Genomic DNA, 18012 nt, shown 5'->3' with positions numbered 1-18012 from the left:
GTAAATTCATACTGGAACTGGTCCAAGTGATTAGAAGGGTTGGAACAGCAGTGGAACCTTGGGTTTGGGCCAACATATGAATCCAGCAATTGGAGCACAAGGATAATTTTGTTTGCCTTAATAGTTAGTGAGTGACACTGACAAGAAGCACCCACCTATCGGGTTGAAGAGGTTCCTGCAAAAAGAATAAACAAAAGGAGAAGAAAGATTTGGGTTGGGGTGAAATCCTGAAATGTGCCTTGGAGCCCAAGTTCTTGTATTAGGTTGAGAAATAAACTGGGGTATTCATAGGGGCTGGAAGTGGGTACCAGTTGAGGTCCTGGACAAGATGGGAAAGAAAGGATTGGAAGTTAAAAAATGACAATGTCATGTGCAGGCAGTTTTCAGAGGAGATTCTGGGACTGTGGTCAGGCAGAGTGATGTTGTGCCTGTGAGGGATGAAAGATACTTAGGTAGAAATGTGGGGGGTGTGGAGGGATGGGGATGAGATGTCTTTTAAGATTAGGAGTGCCACATCTCATGTGTTAGGCTCTTAACTTTGGCTGCTATGGGTGTGGTTAGTATCATCTGATAAGGCCCCTCCATTTAGGGTAATGGGGTGGAGATTCATCCACTCATACCCAGTCTCTGAGTTGGAGGGTAAGGTTGTGAGCTGGGTGTCAGGGTTTGGTTGGGGGAGAAATGCATCAGCGTATTCTCTGAGGAGAATGCCCCTGAGATGCAGGGTGGGTCAGACTTCATCAGTGAGGGAAGTTGTGGTTTGTGGGAAACTATGTAGGGTGAAAGGCCGCCCATACATGAGTTCGAAGGGGTTTAGGTTTATTGACTGACAGGGAAGGGCTTTCAACCTTATGAGCTCACTGGGTGGGAGCATGGGCCAGGGATCTTAACCTTCAGGGCAAGTTTAGTTAGTTGTTTTAAAAGACCATTGGCCCCCTGTACCTTGTCCAAAGATTGGAAGGAATAAGGGATGTGGAGGATCCATTTGATGTTTAAGGCCTTGGAGACCTGTCGAGTTACATTTGAGATAAAGGCAGGGCCACGATCAGACTGCATGGTTGTGGGCAGTCCAAACCTTGGGATAATTTGTCGTAGGAAGATTGAGGTAACCTCTTTTGCCCTCTTGGTGGTGGTGGAAAAGACCTCGATCTGCCTGTTGAAAGTGATCCACAGGGGTGAGGATATAGTCATGTTTCTTGAGAGGCAGCATATGAATGAAATCAATTTTCCAATTTTGTAGTGGCCTCTGAACACTGGAGGGTGCCCTTTAGCTTGATTTCTGGGCTAAGTGGGTGGTCTGAGTGCTCCCTGGAAAGAAACTTGGTTGCAGATCGTATGGGCCTGAGTGGGTTAAGGGTGGTGGCCATGGCAGGAGACTGCAGGTGAGGTTATAAAAGCTGAAGGAGAGGATGATAGCTGGTGTGAAACAGGCTGTGAATGTGAGTGAGTATGGATTTTTTCTGGGACATGGGCAAGAGAAGCTTATTGTCTGGAAAGAACCAGCCCTCCTTGTTTGTGGTCCCAGCCACAGAAAGATTGAGGCTTTCTTCTTGTGAGTATGAAGGCTGTGGAGCTGGGAAACAGGTAGTAGGGGTTGGGGCTTAAGGGCTGTTGTTTAGCTGCAGAATCAGCTATTGCGTTTCCTTCTGATAATAGGTTTGTCGAGAGCCTGGTAAGAGGTGCAAGATTGACAAAGGGAAGGTCAGGAGTGGAGGTAAGTGAAAGCTCGAATATGGGAAACCTTGGTCCACTTCCCATTGCAGCGGATAAAATTTTCAAGATTTCGTTGAATTTGAAAGTCAAAGATTTCATTTTAAGGCCATTGAGTACCATTGTGCAGTCGCTACTGGGGCCAGGCCATGTTATAAAAGAAAATTTAACGTTTGGGCTTAATGTGAGGGCTGATACCTAGAGTCTGGAAGTTGCAAGGGAGACAACCAAATGATGTGTCATGGGGAACGTTCTTCAGGTGGATTTTGAGGCTTCACTGCAATGCTAGCTTCCTGTTGCTGGTGCAAGAAATTATTATTTATTTATTTTGAGACAGAGTCTTGCTCTGTCACCCAGGCTGGAGTACAATGGTGCGATCTCAGCTCACTGCAAGCTCCGCCTCGTGGGTTCACGCCATTCTCCTGCCTCAGCCTCTCGAGTTCCTGAGTAGCTGGGACTACAGGCACCCGCCACCATGCCCGGCTAATGTTTTGTATTTTTAGTAGATGCGTGGTTTCACCGTGTTAGCCAGGATGGTCTCAATCTCCTGACCTAGTGATCTGCCCGCCTTGGCCTCCCAAAGTGCTGGGATTATAGGCGTGAGCCACACACTTAGTGTCTTTAAACAACATATATGTATTCTCTTATAGTTCTGGAGGCCAGAATTCTAAATTCCCTTCCACTGAGTCAAGGTGGGAGCAGGGCAAGTGGCTTCAGAGACTCTGTGGGAGAATCCATTTCCTGGCTCTAGAGGCAGCCTCCGATCCTCGACTTTTGATGCCCTCCTTGAATGACTCCAATTCTTGCTTCCATCACTACACCTCCCACCACTCTCCCATCACCTGCTCTGCTCTTACAAGGATCCGAGTGAGGACATCAACTTGCCACCTAAACAAGCTGGGATAATCTTTCCTGCCAAACGTCCTTAACTTCCTTACATCTGCAAAGCTTCTTTTACCATATAAGGTAATGTTCACAGGTTCCTGGATCCGAATATGGGCATAGTGGGGGGCCACTTATAAGCCTAGTACCGCTAGGCTGCAAAATACTACAAGTAGACTGCAAAACCATTACACCCTTCTCGCGTTTTAATGATTGGGAGAAAAGCAGTTGGGACTTTTTGCTTTGGGGTCTTTCTTAACTTTGCATTTTTAGGGTCTAGGGTCCCTCTTAAACTTGTATTTTTAAGGTCTAACCCTCATCAATCCTCTCCTCCAACCAGAGACACCCACTGCAGTGTTTCCTTGAAAGTCTGATGACATGTCCATATCTAAGTTCTGATGAGAGGCACAGGGCCAGCCAACAGCCCCCATGGCAGCCCCCTTGGCCAGAGGGTGCCCACCTAGGCCACACCTGGTGACTGAAACAAGCCCATGGCTGGGAAGGAACATACAGAAGGGTCTGGGGCCTGGTGAGGGCACCATGGAGGCCATGGGGTGAGTGAGGTCTGCTAGGACAGTGCAGGTCTGCGGAGCTGAGGTGAGGCTGTAGAGCCTGGCCTAGTGCCACAGGAGCCAGAGGAAGAAGCTGGGGGCTATCGTCCCGGTCCACAGAGATGCCGGAGACTGTGGCACCAGGAGTGGCCCTGAGGCTGTGGAGAGAGCATCTCTACCCCATAGCACCTGGGGATAACGGTGAGGTCCTCACCTGACAAATGCAGCTTCCAAGTCCCAGATATTGGGCTTTTTCTTTGTACTCAGAGACTAGTGGGGGCAGTGACAGGAAGCCAGGGAACATCTCTTGCTACCTCCTCCATGCTCTGTATCCAAAGACTGAGGGAGGTAGAGCTGACTGGGAGGTTGGGCACTTCATCCACCTGCTCTTTGGTACTGGTCATCTAGAGGTGGGTGCAGAGGTGGTCCAACCATTTCCGCTGTTCACGTCACTGTAGGTGCACTGGGTTCTTCCTCAGCATTGGGATGATCTGCTTCACCTCCAGTCGCACAGCCTCCAGGCACTGGGAGTGGTCCTCCTGCAGGATGTTCAGCTTCATCTTGGCCAGGTGTGGAGGCATACGGCCAGCTTGGTCCAGGGCATCCACCGGGTCCCTCATCATAGCAGTAAGGTGATGACAGAGTCGTGGTCGGTGCAGGCCACAATCTGGTCATTACCATTGCAAGAGGCAAAGTGTAGAGCTGTGTGGCCCTTGTCAGTTGCACAGGGATCCGTGCCATTTTCCAGCAGCTGCCATACTTTTTCCTCATCGTTGGCACTGGCAGCATTGGCATTGTCTCCCTCATTCTTTTCAGAGCTGCACCTCTTTGCTCATGGGCCCGAGCCGGCAGTGGGGCCTGGCAGTGAGCCTCAGCCACCAGCGGGGATCTTGCAGCACAGCTCCTGGTGCAGCTCTGCATCCTACTGCCACCAGTCGCGCGGTGGTGCAATGGGCACTGGGCCCCAGGGGCCTCCTGGCCTGGGAGTCCCGTGCAGCTGCCCAGTGCAGACCCGAGGTCAGTAAAGGAGAAGAAGCCCCAGGTGCCCTTCAGCTTTTTTTGTTTGTTTGCTTGTATGTTTTTTGTTTTGAGGCAGGATCTTGCTTTGTCACCCAGGCTGGAGTGCAGTGGCACCATCTAGGCTCACTGTAAGCTCCGCCTTCCGGGTTCACACCATTCTCCTGCCTCAGTCTCCCGAGTAGCTGGGACTACAGGCACCTGCCACCATGCTCAGCTAATACTTTGTATTTTAGTAGAGACAGAGTTTCACCGTGTTAGCCAGGATGGTCTCAATCTCCTGGCCTCTTGATCTGCCCGCCTCGGCCTCCCAGAGTGCTGGGATTACAGGTGTGAGTCACCATGCCTGACCCGGCCTCCTTTTCTTTAAATTTTGGGATAACACAGAACTCAGCAAGACTTTGACAGTATGGATGATTACATCTTATTTACAATATTATTGTTTTCCTCTATCTACTTGTTTATTTACTGAGAAAAAAAAAGTGTCAGCGTAATCGTGGAAGCAACCTAATGAATAAACTACACCTTGATTATAAGAAAGAATGAAAATTGGTTCATCCTTCTTGAATACAGAGTTTTAAAAATTCTTAAGAAAATTATGGCTTATTGAGTACACCGCAATCCTTTTCTGTTACAAAAACAAAGACAAATGGCTGCTTTGGCGTTATTTCCCCCAAATAGCTTCCATGTGTTTTTCCATCTGGTACATTGTAAAACTTCTTTTGACGCCTAAGCCCTCAGGAGAATTTCACAGCCACTTTGTAAATCCTGGAAGTTCAGAAAACTGCCAACACATGCTGACCATGCTAAGTCCCAGTCTCCTTGGAAAGGAGTCTTGATAGTAGTGGACTCTCCCTTGAGGAAGTCTCACATGGCAGAAAACCAAGCGACTGTAACACAGGGTCTAGTTGTGCAGTGATCTGCCTCACTCACTGTTCTTGGGGTTCATTTTCCTCAGCTGAGCACACACAGAATTGTGGCTTTGTTTGAACAGAGTTCTTTTGGATCATATGTACCTATGTTGGAGCCATTTGACTCCCTTCATTGTTGGTGGTCTCCAAGCCTAAGAAGAATATTGTAGGCCAGGCCTGGCGGCTCATTCCTGCAACCCCAGCACTTTGGGAGGCCAAGGAGGAAGGATCACTTGAGACCATGAGTTCGAGGCCAGCCTGGACAACATAGGGAGACCCCATCTCTACAAAAAAAATTAAAAAATTAGCTGTACATGGTGGTGCACGCCTGTAGTCCAAGCTGCTTGGGAGACTGAGGCAGGAGTATCACCTGAGCCTGGGAGGTTGAGGCTGCAGTGAGCCATGATCACACCACTGTATGGTGATCATACCATACAGTGTATGTATGGTGATCACCACTTGCCTCCAGTCTGGGCAAGAGAATGAGCTCCTGTCTCAAAACAACAACAACAACAACAACAACAACAGCCACAACAACAAAAACATAAAAAGAATATTGTAGATAAATGGGAGAATATGTTCTTAGAACTCACCCACTCGAAACTCGAGGACATCAAATTGACAGTCTTGGTGACTTTCTAGGTAAAAATTTTCAAAATGATTATAAATAGATGAATTTTCCTGATTTGGATTGCTGAGAGTCCATTCACAGTTTAGATTTGTCGAGTAATTCCTGATTCCATCATAGCCAGGAGAAGTAAAGCTTCCTTCAGGAGTGTTTGGAAGAGACCTACCACACACTAAGAAAACAGAAGGCAACAGAGAAAGTAGTAGTAAGATTCAGGCCACAACAGAAGAGAAAAACAGCACAGGAACAGTAACTAAAACATCAACATTACTGCTTTGATTTGTTTTTCTAGATGCAGTCAGGATTATGGGTAAAAGGCATGCAAATTATGGAAGTTTCTGCAAGTTTATAAAGGAAAAAATGTGCAAAAATCAACACAACTTCTCTATCTTCCTGTTGGCTTAGATTAGGTGGCTGGGATTTGGCTCAGTATCAATATGTCCAAATATTGAGGCCTACTGTTCATTAATATTTAATTTAGAGGAATACCCAAATATAATGGTGGCAGGTCCTAATGGCTTGATTAGCAATTCTCTGCTTGATCTAATAATTTAATTTAAATCAAGCAGATAATAGGACATTGACCTACCAATGAATTTGCCCCCTTTTAATAAAGGGGCAGATGCTTCTTGTACCAATGAAATAACATAGTGGGTTTTTTTTAAATATTCACTCCCACTTCTAAATTTTAAAACCCTTAGATAATAGCACCAATCCAGGAAATAGGAGGATATTTATAATTAGAGGCCATATCTTGCTTAATTTTGAAATATTCTGTATCAAATCAAACCTCCCATTTATTTTCACTGGAAATACGTGTGTGAATAGATGACCAGAAACAATAAAGCCTGTTCTGTCCCCAGCAAAATTAATTACTCTCCGAGACTAAGCTACCTTCTAGGAGGTAGATGCTCTCTTTCCGCACCAAATAATTGACCAAGGAATACGAAACAGGTCACCAATCCTTGTGGTAACATGACTGAAACTGTGCTAGAAGCTCATCTAATGGCATTAAAAGTTTTAAATTCACCATAGCAGTTTCTTCCTGAAAGCAGAAAGCTTTTTTCTGTCTGCAGTAAGTTTTCGATCTGCTTATATGTGTTTGTCTTACATCAAAGATTCCAAGTGAACTTTGATCGCTAAAGGGAAAATGGATGGCTCTGCTTCCATTGGCAGTAGCTGGGGCGCATCTGCAATGCACGTGATCAAAATGAGGTACGTTTACAACATCCCACATTATCTGCATCTTCACTGGAGGTATGAGAAGCAGTGAAACCTCCATATGGCCTGGATCCATCCATGTGAAAAAAATGACTTTCATTGTGTTTCCTGAAGATTTAATCTCACTGCTTACATTACACAGTTTCTCTAGCTGGGGTGAGTTAATTCTAATGCCATTAAATACCTGTTGGAAAGAGTTTAACTTTTAGACGCACAATCCATCTTACTGCATATTTCCTAGGAGGTGATATTCCCAGCCCAGACCCACTTCCTTCTATGGGAACCCTGCCCTAAAATGAATGATCTAACAATGCAGGTTTCTATCCCAGTGCCACAAGCCAGATGTTACCCTGAACACATTTTGTGACCTCAGGATAAATTCACTAGAATGAAAGTATTGCAGTAATGCCTTCCTGCCGTGGGGTGATAGATTAAAAGCTGCTGTACACTTTGGAACTGGAAGCCGAGCTCCCAATGTAAAGGAGATAAGCCATCATGCTTACAATGTGGTGTGCAGAGCTCATTGATGGGCAGTTTTTCTTAACAATGCATCAGGGCTTTTGTTATTTGGAAAGGAAGCTTAAATGTTAAGTTTCTGATGATTTGATGTATATAATAAAGCAGATATTTTTGTTTATCTTAATTTTTATTTATTTATTTATTTTTTGAGATGCGGTTTTGCTCTTGTTGCCCAGGCTGGAGTGCAATGGCATGATCTCGGCTCACTGCAACCTCTGCCTCCCAGGTTCAAGCGATTCTCCTGCCTCACCCTCCCAAGTAGCTGGGATTACAGGCATGCACCACTGTGCCCAGCTAATTTTGTATTTTTAGTAGAGACGGGGTTTCACCATGTTAGTCAGGCTGGTCTCGAACTCCTGACCTCAGGTGATCCACCTGTCTCGGCCTCCCAAAGTGCTGGAAATAGAGGTGTGAGCCACCATGCCCGGCAAGCAGATATTTTTAAATACCTTGAAAAGTAATTTGAAAAATCAATTTCCATATGCAATTAAACATAATAGTTCTTTCCTCATTAGTTATGGATTCGAAGCTTTAATTCCTTTACTTATTTGAATTTTTAAGAATGGATTTTTATTGACTCTAAAATATTAAATAATAACTGTAGTCATTCACATTGTTACAATAATTGGCAAACTATTTTTCCAATGCTGTACAAAATCAAAAAAACAATTTAGATGAAGTAACTAAACAATAATTCATTGATTGAGTGATTGATATTCCAGTGTTTTAAAGGATTTGAATGACTCAAGATTAGAAATAATGACTCAGACTATGGCACTAAAAGTTATGCAGTAGGAGAATGCATTCCACAACCAAAGATGTCAGCTTTTAAAATTTACTATAATTAATTAAATTTAGCTCTCTGGGGGCTTCTGGTCTAAAGTGTCTTCCAGCTCACTGGACCAGAAGAAGAGTTTGCTATCATTTACTGAGCAGACAAAAATGCCAGTCTTTGCTCATCATCTACTCAGCCTGTCTTGTCCAATCAGCACGACACCCTCCCGGGCAGATAATAGTATCCCTTTAATTCGATTAAGGTACCAGAATTCAGAAAGATGATGTAATTTGCTGAAGTTCAAATAGCTAGTAATAATAGAACTGGGATTCGAACCATCCCTCTGATTCCAAACCATGAAGTAGTGTAAAAAGAAACAGATGAGGTCAAATATTTCTATAATGCTGAATACAGGAATGGGCATCACATTGCCAAAATCAAAAGGGATTAGAACCAACTATAAGGTTAATGGGACATGTTGGAAACCATGATCAATGGCTGTTATCCTGCCTCTGAGTCTGCCTTTGGCATAGAATCACAATAACTGAACATGTTATCATCATCCATTTATCACATAGAGTTCTGCTATTAGAAGCAACCAGAATGTAATTCCCATCATTGTCCTCTCATCCTTTTTGTACTCAGAAACTACAACTCTCAGAATACAAATGGATAGGAAGTAGGCATGTGAGATTTAGGACAGGCTATAAAATTTGCTATCAGCAGGGACAAAATCAGATACAGGTCGTATTGTAGGACACACCGGATGGCATAGCTTTTCATTTTCTCTGTCTGTAAGAGTCAGATAGGCAGGTGGGTTTGGAGAAATTTTAGGTTCAGACCAGCTGGATAAGGCATTAGCCAGGGAGCAGTGCAATGAAAGTTAAAACTGCCTCCTCTGCACTGGCAGATCTTCTTTCTTCTTTGCTCTTTTCTTTTTTTCTTTCTTCTCCTTGTTCTTTTCTCTTTCTCCATCTCCTCAGTCTCCTCCTCTTCTCTTTATCCTTCTTCTTCTTCTTCTCCTCCTTTCCTTCTTTTCTCCTTCTCCTTCTTTTTTTCTCCTTCCCCTTCTCCCTCTGTCTCCTTCTCCCTCATCTTCTGCTCCTTCTCATCCTCCTTCCCCTTCTTCGCCCCCTTTCATCATTCTTCTTCCTCTTTTTGGCAAGTTCTCAATCAAATAGAGTGGGGGCAAAGGCCAACCCACATGGCCTTGTTTGGAGCAGAGTAAAGAGGAACCAAAATAAACATTGAACATATAAAATATATTTCAGAAAAAGGAATGTGGATATTATACTAAAGATTCAGAAAAAAATTAATTCTGAAAGTGATTCCTTGCTGCAGTTTTAACCTCCCCAAGAGAAAAGACCTGTGGATATGACATTTGTAGGTTTGTAGTTTTCCCTATTTAAAGAGTCAGGGCACCCTCATGCCTACAGAGATGCCAGTCATCCTTTTGCTAATTCATTCTTAAATATGAATGAACAGCCAAGGATCAACAGATATTTAGGGAAGTGACTAATGTAAAAGGCAGAGACCAATATGAGTAAACAGGAGATAAGAACATGAAGAAAACTGACCCCACATAAGCAACACAAAACTTCAAAATTATTAGTATATTCATATATATACTAATATAGTGAACATATAAAATATTTAAACATGTATTTTTCAAAGAATGATGGTAAAATAAAGATAATTTCAGGTATATCATTTCTTTAAAAATGTATTGCCCTTGCCCATTTCCTTGGGGAGCTACAAGAGGGTATGCCTCACAAAAGAGGAAATTAACCAAGAAAGGGACATACATAGCATCACAAAGCCAGCTTTCTAGCCCAGGAGCAGAATGAAGGAACTTGCAAATCCGATGGCAAAGGGAAATTCTGAAATGACAGCTAGCATCAGGCTTGCAGCTGATGGACAAAGGCTAAAGAAAAGATTTTACTGAGGAAAAGAAATGGAACTGATATGTTTTACTACAGAAGGTGAAGATGCACACCCAGGGTGGAAAGGATGTGGAAGAATTAGTGATCAATGCATAAAACCCAAGAAAATGTAAAGAGGACACAATTATTATTATCCCTTGGGAAAACAAAAGCAAATGTTGCCATAGTACACTACTTGGCTCAGTTGTGAATGGTATTTACATAATAATGGTAATGTCAACTGAATGACAATTTAAGCAAAAGCTGTGATATATGTATTTTGGGAGACATTTGGGAAAGTATATAAACTGTGCATACCCCACGTGCACTTGTGGTGACAGAGGGCTAATGCTCATCTTCCAGAGTAGGATGTGGATAGATAATGTCCAAAAAAGGCAAGGAGTAGTAGAATAGGAATATTATTTAGAAATAATGACATAAAACCCACCAGCAGTAGCTGCAAGAGTTGTAAGTTGATAATTAAGGGATAGCAAGATGACAAGTAAGATCTGCTTTGGAATTTGTGGTTGTGGCTATAACTTGTATCTTTATTTGAGTTCTAAAACTATGCCTGTTCATATTCTCTTTTCTAAAGGACATGTGAATACTCTGCTTGTAAAATTCCTAAAAATCATTATATTCAGTATGATTTAAACTATGAAAATAATTCCAAAGGTAAACAAACAACTATTAGCATACATATGAAAATTTTAGTAATTGATTAGTAGAATTAAAAATATCTTTATATTTTTTATTTTCTGAACTCTCCAAATATTGCTCAATAAGCATCCATGATATTTATAACCAGAAAAATAGACTAAAATCAGAATTCAAGTGAATTTTTATCACATGATTACAAGTACATAAAATATGCTTTGCCAAGAAGAGATGAGAAAATGCATCAAAATATAGTATAGTGGGAGTGGTTAGTATTTTTTCTACTTCATTTTTGTTTACATATATTCAATCAATAATGGGAAACAAAGTTTCTTTATAATAAACAACCTTTGTCCAAAATTTCCTGGCTCTCAAATAAAAGCAGACACACTTGATTTCTTATTTTCAAGATCTGAAAGACAACAGTTTAGTCCTTCATATATTAGAACTTGGAAATAAAATCTGAAGGTTGAATGAGATCATTTTAGGGTGATACAAAGTGGTCATAAGATACAAATATATTTCATATTTTTGAGATTCACTACCCAACAGGTGACAATTAAACTGAAAACAAAAGTGGCTTCTTATTAAAGGGATAATTATAGTACCTCTACTATCCATTCATTCAACAATTATTTATCTCTATTATGTACAGGCATTGGGGACTCAGTGAATCCCCAGCAGTGAATGAAAGTATGGCTTGACCTCAAGGAGCTTACATTCTATTGGGGGAAGCAGACAATAAACTGATGAACAAATCAAAATGATGTATGGCAGCAGGTGTGAAGTGCTATAAAACAATATGACAGAGAGGGGTCAGGCCAGGGTGGGGTCTGTAATATAAGGTACTTACACCATATGGATTAAAAGGCATTCAAGCAGAGAACTGAATGAAGTAAGGGTGTGGAGCAGGCCACCATCTGAGCAGGGGCATTCCAGATGAAGGCAACAGCTGGACAGGGAGAATCTCAGCACATTCAAGGAACAGAATGGAGGTCAGGTAGCTGGATCCCAGCGAGCAGAAAAGAGGGGAGTTTGAGATAAGGCAGACAGGTAGAAGAGGGAGGGGCAGCAGATAATGTCAGCCAGGTGGACCACAGGTGCAATTTGGGATTTTCCTCTGAGTGAGATGAGAAGCCATTAGAGGATTTTCAAAGGGAGCAACATGATCTGATTGAGGTTTAAAACCATCACAAGCTGCTGTGTTGAGAATGTAGGGAGATGAGAATGGAGGCAGGCGCACCAGGTGGAACTTACTAAAATAATCCAAGTGAACGGTGGGGGTGGTAGTAGTAGATATAATAAGTAGTTTGTGGATATTTTTAAAGATACACCCAATGGGACTTGTTTATAGGGTATGAGAGGAAGTATTCCAAAATAGACATCAAGACTTTTGACCTTAGCAACCAGAAGTTTGGAATTATTTACTGAGATAGCAAATACTGCAGAAGGGGCAAGTTGGGTGGAGAAATGTACTAATATTAATCCGGACTACCTAGCTACACACACATAAGTATGTATAGCACTTCACAGTTAACAATCTATTTGTTATTCACACTCAGGGATCTCATTTGCTTTCTTTCACTGCAGAAAGCTGAGAGTGCTGAGGGCACATCTGAAACCACTGGAGATTGGCGACATGGAGGTCAGGTAGCAGTGCTCTCCCACCAGGAGTCCCTCTGCACCCCTGGAGAGAGCAGTCATTATGCAGGATGACCCATCTGCTCAGAACTTTCAGTGGTGGCTTGTGCTGTGACTCTGGTCCCATTCATCTATGTGCTGCTGTAGGCTTAGCTTTCCACAGCCTCCCCAGTTTTGCCATTTGTCATTATTGTTCACTCTTAAAATTTATTCTGACCCCGATGCATGGAGTGATAGCTGTTAGCCTCTTAAAACAACTTTTACAATTAGTTTGACAGTTTACCGTGTTTTGGTCTCCCAACAATACTTAGAATTTGTCTGAGTTATAGTTGCATAGACGGCAATTTTCCTGACCTAGTTTTCTGACTATGATTTGTGGGTCAGTAAACTCCTTAAATGATGGAATATAACATCTCAGGCCGCAGGGAACACTTACTATCACATGCTCGTTGTTGCAGGATGGATGCGTGGCCAGCCTCAGGTTGTTAAACGTTAGGGTGATCCACCTTCCCTCTGGGGTGGTGATTATCCACTCGTAGATCCGGCCATGAGGATTTGGGTTCTGTTAGTTGGGAGAAGTAGATGTTCCAGCAGAGCCCTGAAGACCCCCACCACACTCTGATGTGGGGGAAAAAAGCTAAGAAAACTTCCAATCAAATCGAAGTGTCTCTTTCCATCAGGGAAGCTCTCAAAATTCAGGTATTTAAAAATTATCCTTCTAGACAAAATTATTCTCTGTATTTATGTGGGTGAGGATTTTAGTGAATATATACATGCATTTCCTATCTCTATTAATATTTAACCCTGGCTTCCATGGATGGTAGTCCACAGACAGCAATTTAATTATCATCATGGCCCAAGAAATATGAGAGACCAATGAATATAATGAAGAATCAGGAAAATCAGGTTGGGTACGGCAGCTCACGCCTGTAATCCCAGCACTTTGAGAGCCCAAGGCAGGCAGATTACGAGGTCAGGAGTTTGAGACCAGCCTGACCAACATGGTAAAACCCCGGCTCTACTAAAAATACAAAAATTAGCTGGTGTGGTGGCAGGCACCTGTAATCCCAGCTACTCAGGAGGCTGAGGCAGGAAAATCGCTTGAACCCGGGACGGGGAGGTTTCAGTGAGCCAACATCGCACCATTGCACTTCAGCCTGGGTGACAGAACGAGACTCCATCTCAAAAAAAAAAAAAAAAAAAAAGACAGAATCAGGAAAACCAACCAGGAGTAGTGGTTCATGCCTGTAACCCCAACACTTTGGGAGACCAAGGCAAGACCCCATCTTTACAAAAAAAAAAATCAGGAAAATCAGAAGGTTAATGTAAGTATCCAGTTTTTCCAAACAGATCTTTATTTCATCTGAGTTTGTTGGATTTGCAGTAAGGCAAACTACAGGACTTTCTTAAGGCAGGCACTGCAGTGTAACTCTCATCCTCTTATATCTCTCGTGAAACCAGTTATTTTCCCTTATAGCATTGATCACAGCTGTAATTTTTCGTTTATCACTGTGACTTTTTGATTAAGGTCCAAGAAGACAGGGGTCATGTTTTTTTTTTGTTTTCAAACTGTTGTAACACCAGTGCCTAGTACAGTGTCTGTCCAATGCAGGTGCTCAATGTTGTTTTGAATGAATCAAAGACATCACCTTCCATGCTGGATTCAAATCACAGTCTGAATCCTGAGGCAGTCAGAGAGCCGTTTGTGAAAAACCTGACCATGGCAGTATTGCTGGAAGTGTCTATGCTGTCAGGAATGGTGTTTGCATAGTGTCTGCCCAAGATGTTTCCTGTGAGAGACAAATAATTGAATATATATGTCCAGGTGATTGATTTCTTTTAACTTCTATTTGAGGTGTCCTGCGCGTACAAAGAAAATAATAAAGAACAAGACCTTGCCCATGAAGAAACATTAATCTCTGTCAAGAAAACAGGAAAACATGAATGAAAATTAACATATTCAAATATATGAAGAAGTGAAAAAAATGCAACCAGTTAGGGGAAGGATATCTCGGGACAATGAGGAAGGCTTGCTCAATTGGTTGAAAAAGTGCTCTGAGACAACAGAGTGACAAATATCGGCCTTATGCTGCTGCCAGGAGACATGCATGACCTTCTCTCTGCCTCAAACTATAGAACACCCCTCAAATAATAGCATGTGGCAATGGGATGTCTCAGCAGCAACAGGTTGCCTGTTGCTCTCCCCAAGTGGCCTCCAGGGTAGGCTCTATGACACCTGGGCTCTGGGCATCCATTGTTAATGGTAGAATTGAGGGAGAGAATCTCTGGTACTGCCCAAAGCTTATTAATCTGCACTTCTTTGCAGAGTATAGACATGCTTGTGCCTTTCTTGGAATGAAGAAACTTCAGAGGCTGAATAAGTAAATGCAAAAATAAATACCCCAAAGAGAGCAGATACATTTCACTAACCAGAGGTATGATAATCCCAGATCTCCACAAAGTCTTTTTCACAGCCAAAGGAATTCTGAAGGTTAAAATCTTCAAAAGAGATGGTGAGATAGTGTCTGGAGAGCCCCTGGAGATGCCACTCACAGAATAAGTTGTCTCTATATGGAAGCGTTAGATGGCCAATGCTTTCAACAATACTACTTTGCCCTGCTACTCTTCCCCCACATTAAGCTGAAGAGAGAAAGAAAGAAAGAAAGAAAGAAAGAAAGAAAGAAAGAAAGAAAGAAAGAAAGAAAGAAAGAAAGAAAGAAAGAAAGAAAGAGAAAGATTGATTGTATTACAAAAATTTTTTTTTTCCTCATTTCGCCAGCACATGTGAAAACTTTTAGGTGCCAAGTGACTATGAATTGAAGTTTTTAAAATTCTGAAAATGGTTAGTGCTTTCCTCATTATTTGAATTATAGGGTTGATTATAGGGTTGATTACAGAAATGATACCACGAGTCCAATCCAATAATGGGAAACAAGAAGATGACTAAATGGCATATTCTGTAATGTCACATTAATTCTTTTGGTACACTATGTAAGAGCTATTAGTCGCAAGCAAGTTTTATCTCAAGAACAAACTAGTAGACTCATCTGACCTGCCTAGAACCCTGTGTTGATTCTAAAGACTGAACCCAAGCTCAGCTGGAAGGGGTACTGTGGGGACGCCTGCCATTTCTAGTTTTACTATCAACTAAACTGTTCACTACAGTAACTGATATCTCAGGGCCTTGAAAATTACTATTCAATTATATCTTATTAGCTGGATTTGAAAGCTAATTGAATTATATGCAGCTTGACCTGGGATATAACATGATCTATGGTATAGTTAAATATTGTTACAATTAGGCTTTCTGAACTTTTGCTATATTAAATATTTGTTTGGTTTGTGTCTAGACCTATTAGATACTAAACTATGTGCTATTGTGGACATAGTATAGTGAATCTTCAACAAGAAAAATTACTGCTCAATTTTTAAATAAGGAAATCAAAATCCTGAAGAGACATATTTGCTTTTTATCCAGTGACTGATTTGGCACTAGAGACTCAGAGAAAATAAAAGCTTAATTATTTTGTATATGATGAGGAATTTCAAAGATGTTGTTGTAAATATAGTTATCTGATTCTCAAATAATTTCATTACTTAAAGTAATAAACATACTGTAGCTCTTCCTTTTCCTTGGGGAATACATTCCAAGTACCACCAGTGAGTGCCTAAAACCTTGGATAGTACCGAACCCTATATAGACATATAGACAATTTTTTTCTCTATATATGTACCTATGATAAAGTTTACTTTATAAATTAAACATAGTAAGAGATTAATAATAATAACTAATAATAAAATAGAATAATCATAACAGTATACTGTAAGAAAAGAAAATGTGGTCTCAAAATATCTTGGTGTACTGTACTCACCTATTTTTTGGGTCTCTGTTTACCAAGGGCGTTGAAATCATGAAACATGAAACCATGGATGAGAGAGAAATACTGAATTTCATAGTAAGCAGAAGAAACAGGAGTTTGAATTAACTACACATATTTCTTCACAAGTTAGAAAAAATACAAAATATTCAAGTTTACTAAGATTATGTTTTAAAATAAAAATTAAAAGAGAAATTAAAGTTGATAACTGTGGTTTTAAACATTTACAATCCTTACTTATTTCTAGCATTAAAATATTTTTTAAAATAGGCAGATAGAATGACTTCTTTTTAAAAAGTCATGGTTTTAAAAAAAATTTAACAAATTCATTCTATAACAACTCTTTTATTTAATATAAAAATGTTTTCCAGGGTTTTTATAGTTTTGTGTTTTACAGTTAAGTCTTTAATCCATCTTGAATTGATTTTTGTATATGGTATAAGGAAGGGGTCCAGTTTCAATCTTCTGCATATTGCTAGCCAGTTCTCCCGGCATCATGTATTGCATAGGGAGTCCTTTCCCCATTGCTTGTTTTTGTCAGTTTCGTTGAAGATCAGATGCCTGTAGGTGTGAGGCCCTATTTCTGAGCTCTCGATTCCATTTTATTGGTCTATGTGTCTATTTTTGTACCAATACCATGCTGTTTTGATTACTGTACCCCTATAATATAGTTTCAAGTCAGGTATTGTGATGCCTCCAGCTTTGTTCTTTCAGCTTAGGATTGCCTTAGTTATTTGGGTTCTTTCTGGGTCCATATGAGTTTTAAAATAGTTTTTTCTGGTTCTGTGAAGAATGTCATGATAGTTTGATAGGAATAGCATTGAATCTGTAAATCTGGGGGAGCAGTATGGTCATTTTAATAATATTGATTCTTCATTTTTCCTATCTATGAGCATGGAATGCTTTTTTCATTTGATAGGGTGGAGGGTGGGAGAAGGGAAAGGAGCAGAAAAAATAACTATTAGGTACTAGACTTAGTTCCTGGGTGATGAAATAACCTCTACAATGACTTCCATGGCACGAGTTTACCTATATAACAAACCTGCACCTGAACCTAAAATAAAAGTTAAAAAAATATATATTACCTATAGAATACTTGGCCTTGAATCCCACATGAGTGGGGCTGTTGCCAGATCGAAATCTCAAATACATAACCTCTTCTAAGGACCACTGACTGCTGGGCAAATATGTCTCACAAAATTTGGAAAGTATTGGTGCATCTGAATCCACTCCATCCCACAACTCAAGGTAGTTGGAAGTACAGCTAAAGTGGAAACAAAATTCTGTTAAATTTAAATGGTCAATTGCCTTGACTTATTTTGATAATGACAACTTCACTTACTTTCTTTGAAGATATTATTATATCATCATTTCTTAGCATAAAAGACTATGATAGAATCAGCGTAAGCCACGTGTCACATTAAAATGCTGTAGGATATTTTTCCTAATAGTACATTCTTTCATTAGCAGCTCAAAAATACAGGTTTTACATGTTCTACATTGAAGAATATTTACTTCCCTTCTATATTCTGTATTAGTTTTACAAATGTAAATCTTGTTTTCAAATTAATCCCTATGAATTTTTAAAAAACAACAAGTATTTTGTTCCACACAATGATTTGATACATTTCACATGACAAAGATAAATTCTCTAACAGCTCTGTAATTGGGACTAACGGAGAGTCCCAACTGGAATTGTC

General features: G+C 40.9%; 1 long non-coding RNA gene and 1 pseudogene across 1 annotated transcript; one reads left to right on the top strand and one right to left on the bottom strand.

The window, feature by feature from the left end:
• Positions 1-3131: 3131 nt before the first annotated feature.
• Positions 3132-6981, bottom strand: LOC140712461 (ankyrin repeat domain-containing protein 54-like; annotated as a pseudogene).
• A 348-nt stretch (positions 6982-7329) lies between these two features.
• LOC140712499 (uncharacterized) lies at positions 7330-17386 on the top strand. The gene is made up of 4 exons (XR_012094102.1): positions 7330-7506; positions 12384-12443; positions 12893-13133; positions 15320-17386. It is a non-coding gene; the product is annotated as an uncharacterized lncRNA (long non-coding RNA).
• The last annotated feature ends 626 nt before the right edge of the window (positions 17387-18012 follow it).

Source organism: Chlorocebus sabaeus, chromosome 9 (assembly GCF_047675955.1).
Source record: "Chlorocebus sabaeus isolate Y175 chromosome 9, mChlSab1.0.hap1, whole genome shotgun sequence".
Taxonomy (NCBI): Eukaryota; Metazoa; Chordata; class Mammalia; order Primates; family Cercopithecidae; genus Chlorocebus; species Chlorocebus sabaeus.
Note: the sequence above shows the minus strand (reverse complement) of the source record. Positions and strands in the feature narration are given on the sequence as shown.